A 7,600-nucleotide genomic window follows, 5' to 3' on the forward strand; every position below is an offset into this window, starting at 1 on the left:
ACATTTCATATAGCAGGAAGGATGGGTACATGTGATATAGCAGGACGGATGGGTACATGTGATATAGCAGGAAGGATGGGTACATGTGATGTAGGAGGACGGATGGGTACATGTGATATAGCAGGACGGATGGTTACAAGTGATATAGCAGGAAGGATGGGTACATGTCATATAGCAGGAAGGATGGGTGCATGTGATATGGCAGGACGGATGAGAGCATATGGTATAGCAGATAGGATGGGTACATTTGATAGAGCAGAACGGATGGGTACATGTGATATAGCAGGACGGATGAGAGCATGTGATATAGCAGAAAGGATGGGTACATGTGATATAGGAGAACGGATGGGTACATGTGATATTGCTGGAAGGTTTGGTACATGTGATATAGCAGGAGGGATGGGTACATGTGATATGGCAGGAAGGATGGGTACATGTGATATAACAGGACGGATGGGAGCATGTGATATAGGAGAAAGGATGGGTACATGTGATATAGCAGAACGGATTGGTACATATGATATTGCAGGAAGGATTGGTACATGTGATATATCAGGAATGATGGGTACATGTGAGATCGCAGGAAGGATGGGTACATGTGGTATAGCAGGAAGGATGAGTATATGTGATATAGCAGGAAGGATGGCTACATGTGATTTATCAGGAAGGATGCCTACATGTCATATAGCAGAAAGGATGGGTACATGAGATATAGGAGGAAGGGTGGGTGCATGTGTTATAGCATTAAGGATGGGTACATGTGATATAGCACGACGGATCGGTGCAAGTGATAAAGCAGGAAGGATGGGTGCATGTGATATAGGAGGACGGATGTGTACATGTGATATAGCAGGACGGATGGCTACATCTGATATGGCAGGACGGATGGGTACATGTGATATAGCAGGAAGGATGGATACATGTTACATAGCAGGAAGGATGGGTGCATGTGATATAGCAAAAAGGATGGGTACATGTGGTATAGCAGGACTGACGGGAGCATGTGATATAGCAGGACGGATGGGTACATGTGATATTGCAGGAAGGATGGGTACATGTGATATAGCAGGACGGATGGGTACATGTGACACAGGAGAAACGATGGGTACATGTGATATAGCAGGAAGAATGGGTACATGTGATATAGCAGGACGGATGGGTACATGTCATATAGCAGGACGGATGGTTAAATGTCATATAGCAGGAAGGATGGCTACATGTGATACAGAAGGACCGATGGGTGCATGTGATATAGCAGGACGGATGGGTACATGTGATATAGCAGGACGGATGGGTACATGTGATATAGCACAACGGATGGGTGTATGTGACATAGCAGGAGTGATGGGTGCATGTGATATAGCAGGACTGATGGGCACATGTGATATAGAAGGACGGATGGGTACATGTGATATAGCAGGACGGATGGGTACATGTGATATAGCAGGACGGATGAGAGCATGTGATAGGGCAGAAAGGATGGGTACATGTGATATTGCTGGAAGGTTTGGTACATGTGATATAGGAGGAAGGATGGGTACATGTGATATAGCAGGAAGGATGGGTACAAGTGATGTAGCAAGACGGATGGGTACATGTGATATAGCAGGACGGATTGATGCATGTGATATAACAGGACGGATGGACACATGTGATATAGCAGGAAGGATGGATACATGTTACATAGCAGGAAGGATGGGTGCATGTGATATAGCAGAAAGGATGGGTACATGTGGTATAGCAGGACTGACGGGAGCATGTGATATAGCAGGACGGATGGGTACATGTGATATTGCAGGAAGGATGGGTACATGTGATATAGCAGGACGGATGGGTACATGTGATACAGGAGAAACGATGGGTACATGTGATATAGCAGGAAGAATGGGTACATGTGATATAGGAGGAGGGATGGGTACATGTCATATAGCAGGACGGATGGTTAGATGTCATATAGCAGGAAGGATGGCTACATGTGATACAGAAGGACCGATGGGTGCATGTGATATAGCAGGACGGATGGGTACATGTGATATAGCAGGACGGATGGGTACATGTGATATAGCACAACGGATGGGTGTATGTGACAGAACAGGAGTGATGGGTGCATGTGATTAAGCAGGACTGATCGGCACATGTGATATAGAATGACGGATGGGTACATGTGATATAGCAGGAAGGATGGGTACATGTGATATAGCAGGACGGATGAGAGCATGTGATATAGCAGAAAGGATGGGTACATGTGATATTGCTGGAAGGTTTGGTACATGTGATATAGGAGGAAGGATGGGTACATGTGATATAGCATGCAGGATGGGTACATGTGATGTAGCAAGACGGATGGGTACATGTGATATAGCAGGACGGATGGGAGCATGTGATATAGCAGAAATGATGGGTACATGTGATATAGCAGGAAGGCTTGGTACATGTGACATAGCAGGACGGATGGGTACATGTGATACAGCACAAACGATGGGTACATGTGATATAGCAGGAAGAATGGGTACATGTGATATAGCAGGACGGATGGGTACATGTCATATAGCAGGACGAATGGTTAGATGTCATATAGCAGGAAGGATGGCTACATGTGATACAGAAGGACCGATGGGTGCATGTGATATAGCAGGAAGGATGGGTGCATGTGATATAGCAGGACGGATGGGTACATGTGATATAGCAGGACGGATGGGTACATGTGATATAGCAGGACGGATGGGTACATGTGATAAAGGAGAACGGATGGTTACATGTGATATAATAAGAAGGATGGATACATGTTATATAGCAGGAAGGATGGGTGCATGTGATATAGCAGAAAGGATGGGTACATGTGATATAGAAGGACGGATGGGTACATGTGATATAGCAGGACGGATGGGTACATGTGATAAAGTGGGACGGACGGGTGCATCTGATATAGCGGACGGATGGGTAAATGTGGTATAGCAGGACGGATGGGTGCAAGTGATATAGCAGGAAGGATGGGTGCATGTGATATAGCCTGACGGATGGCTACATGTGATATAGCAGGAGGGATGGGTACATGTGATATAGCAGGACGGATGGCTACATGTGATATAGCAGGAGGGATGGGTACATGTGATGTAGCGGGAAGGATGGGTACATGTGATGTAGGAGGACGGATGGGTACATGTGATATAGCAGGACGGATGGTTACAAGTGATATAGCAGAAAGGATGGGTACATGTCATATAGCAGGAAGGATGGGTGCATGTGATATTGCAGGACGGATGAGAGCATATGATATAGCAGAAAGGATGGGTACATGTGATATAGCAGGACGGATGGGTACATGGGATATAGCAGGGCGGATGAGAGCATGTGATATAGCAGAAAGGATGGGTACATGTGATATAGCAGAACGGATGGGTACATGTGATATTGCTGGAAGGTTTGGTACATGTGATATAGCAGGAAGGATGGGTCCATGTGATATAGCAGGAAGGATGGGTCCATGTGATGTAGCAAGACGGATGGGTACATGTGATATAGCAGGACGGATGGGAGCGTGTGATATAGCAGAAAGGATTGGTATATGTGATATAGCAGGAAGGCTTGGTACATGTGACATAGCAGGAAGGATGGGTACATGTGATATAGCAGGAGGGATGGGTACATGTGATGTAGCAGGAAGGATGGGAGCATGTGATATAGCAGAAAGGATGGGTACATGTCATATAGCACAACGGATTGGTACATGTGATATATCAGGAAGGATTGGTACATGTGAGATCGCAGGAAGGATGGGTACATGTGGTATAGCAGGAAGGATGAGTACATGTGATATAGCAGGAAGGATGGCTACATGTCATTTAGCAGGACGGATGGGTACATGTCATATAGCAGAAAGGATGGGTACATGAGATATAGCAGGACGGGTGGGTGCATGTGTTATAGCAGGAAGGATGGGTGCATGTGAACTAGCAGGAAGGATGGGTACATGTGATATAGCAGGACGGATGGGTACATGTGATGTATCAGAATGGTGACTACATGTGATATAGTAGAAAGGATGGGTACATGTGATATAGCAGGACGGATGGGTGCATCTGATATAGCAGGAAGGATGGGTACATGTGATATAGCAGGACGGATGGATACATGTGATATAGCAGAAAGCATGTGTACATGTGATATAGCAGGACGGATGGGTACATTGTATATAAGAGGATGGATGGGTACATGTGATATAACAGGACGGATGGGTACATGTCATATGGTAGAACGGATGGGTACATGTCATATAGCAGGAAGGATGGCCACATTTGAAACAGCAGGACGGAACGGTACATTTCATATAGCAGGAAGGATGGGTACATGTGATATAGCAGGACGGATGGGTACATGTGATATAGCAGGACGGATGGGTACATGTGATAAAGGAGAACGGATGGTTACATTTGATATAGCAAGAAGGATGGATACATGTTATATAGCAGGAAGGATGGGTGCATGTGATATAGCAGAAAGGATGGGTACATTGATATAGAAGGACGGATGGGTACATGTGATATAGCGGGACGGATGGGTACATGTGATATAGCGGGACTGATGGGTAGAAGTGTTATAGGTAGACTGATGGCTACATGTAATATAGCAGGACGGATGGGTTCATGTGATATAGCAGGACGGATGGGTACACGTGATACAGGAGAACGGATGGTTACATGTGATATAGCAAGATGGATGGAAACATGTTATATAGCAGGAAGGATTTGTGCATGTGATATAGCATAAAGGATGGGTACATGTGATATAGCAGGACGGATGGGTACATGTGATATTGCAGGAAGGATAAGTACATGTGATATAGCAGGACGGATGGGTACATATGATATAGTAGAAACGATGGGTACATGTGATATAGCAGGAAGGATTGGTGCATGTGATATAGCCTGACGGATGGCTACATGTGATATAGCAAGATGGATGGAAACATGTTATATAGCAGGAAGGATTTGTGCATGTGATATAGCATAAAGGATGGGTACAAGTGATATAGCAGGACGGATGGGTACATGTGATATTGCAGGAAGGATGAGTACATGTGATATAGCAGGACGGATGGGTACATATGATATAGTAGAAACGATGGGTGCAAGTGATATAGCAGGAAGGATTGGTGCATGTGATATAGCCTGACGGATGGCTACATGTGATATAGCAGGAGGGATGGGTACATTTGATATAGCAGGACGGATGGGTACATGTGATATAGCGGGAAGGATGGGTACATGTGATGTAGGAGGACGGATGGGTACATGTGATATAGCAGGACGGATGGTTACAAGTGATATAGCAGAAAGGATGGGTACATGTCATATAGCAGGAAGGATGGGTGCATGTGATATGGCAGGACGGATGAGAGCATATGATATAGCAGAAAGGATGGGTACATGTGATATAGCAGGACGGATGGGTACATGGGATATAGCAGGGCGGATGAGAGCATGTTATATAGCAGAAAGGATGGGTACATGTGATATAGCAGAACGGATGGGTACATGTGATATTGCTGGAAGGTTTGGTACATGTGATATAGCAGGAAGGATGGGTACATGTGATATAGCAGGAAGGATGGGTCCATGTGATGTAGCAAGACGGATGGGTACATGTGATAAAGCAGGACGGATGGGAGCATGTGATATAGCAGGACGGATGGGTGCATCTGATATAGCAGGAAGGATGGGTACATGTGATATAGCAGGACGGATGGGTGCATCTGATATAGCAGGAAGGATGGGTACATGTGATATAGCAGGACGGATGGATACATGTGATATAGCAGAAAGCATGTGTACATGTGATATAGCAGGACGGATGGGTACATTGTATATAAGAGGATGGATGGGTACATGTGATATAACAGGACGGATGGGTACATGTCATATGGTAGAACGGATGGGTACATGTCATATAGCAGGAAGGATGGCCACATTTGAAACAGCAGGACGGAACGGTACATTTCATATAGCAGGAAGGATGGGTACATGTGATATAGCAGGACGGATGGGTACATGTGATATAGCAGGACGGATGGGTACATGTGATAAAGGAGAACGGATGGTTACATTTGATATAGCAAGAAGGATGGATACATGTTATATAGCAGGAAGGATGGGTGCATGTGATATAGCAGAAAGGATGGAGTACATGTGATATAGAAGGACGGATGGGTACATGTGATATAGCAGGACGGATGGGTACATGTGATATAGCAGGGACTGATGGGTAGAATGTGTTATATAGTAGACTGATGGCTACATGTAATATAGCAGGACGGATGGGTTCATGTGATATAGCAGGACGGATGGGTACACGTGATACAGGAGAACGGATGGTTACATGTGATATAGCAAGATGGATGGAAACATGTTATATAGCAGGAAGGATTTGTGCATGTGATATAGCATAAAGGATGGGTACATGTGATATAGCAGGACGGATGGGTACATGTGATATAGCAGGAAGGATAAGTACATGTGATATAGCAGGACGGATGGGTACATATGATATATAGTAGAAACGATGGGTACATGTGATATAGCAGGAAGGATGGGTGCATGTGATATAGCCTGACGGATGGCTACATGTGATATAGCAAGATGGATGGAAACATGTTATATAGCAGGAAGGATGGATGCATGTGATATAGCATAAAGGATGGGTACATGTGATATAGCAGGACGGATGGGTACATGTGATATTGCAGGAAGGATGAGTACATGTGATATAGCAGGACGGATGGGTACATATGATATAGTAGAAACGATGGGTGCATGTGATATAGCAGGAAGGATGTGATATAGGTGCATGTGATATATATAGCCTGACGGATGGGTACATGTGATATAGCAGGAGGGATGGGTACATGTGATATAGCAGGACGGATGGGTACATGTGATATAGGAAGGAAGGATGGGTACATGTGATGTATAGCAGGACGGATGGGTACATGTGATAGGAGGAGGACGGATGGTTACAAGTGATACATGTTATATAGCAGGAAGGATGGGTACATGTGATATAGCAGGAAGGATGGGTACATGTGATATAGCAGGACGGATAGGTACATGTGATATAGCAGGAAAGGAGTACATGTGGTACACATAAGCAGGGAAGGCTTGGTACATGATATAGCAAGGGGATGGGTACATGCATGGATATAGCAGGACGGATGAGAGCATGTGATATATAGCATGGAAAGGATGGGTACATGTGATATAGCAGAACGGATGGATGGAGTACATGTGATATAGCAGGACTGGGTGCATGTGTTATAGCAGGAAGGACATGTGAACAAGCAGGAAGGATGGGTACATGTGATATAGCAGGACGGATGGGTACATGTGATATATCAGAAAGGTGACTACATGTGATATAGTAGAAAGGATGGGTACATGTGATATAGCAGGACGGATGGGTGCATGTGATATAGCAGAAAGCATGTGTACATGTGATATAGCAGGACGGATGGGTACATTGTATATAAGAGGATGGATGGGTACATGTGATATAGCAGGACGGATGGGTACATGTCATATGGTAGAACGGATGGGTAGATGTCATA

Source organism: Haliotis rubra, unplaced genomic scaffold (assembly GCF_003918875.1).
Source record: "Haliotis rubra isolate DU_JTF1 unplaced genomic scaffold, ASM391887v1 Scf140, whole genome shotgun sequence".
Classification (NCBI taxonomy): Eukaryota; Metazoa; Mollusca; class Gastropoda; order Lepetellida; family Haliotidae; genus Haliotis; species Haliotis rubra.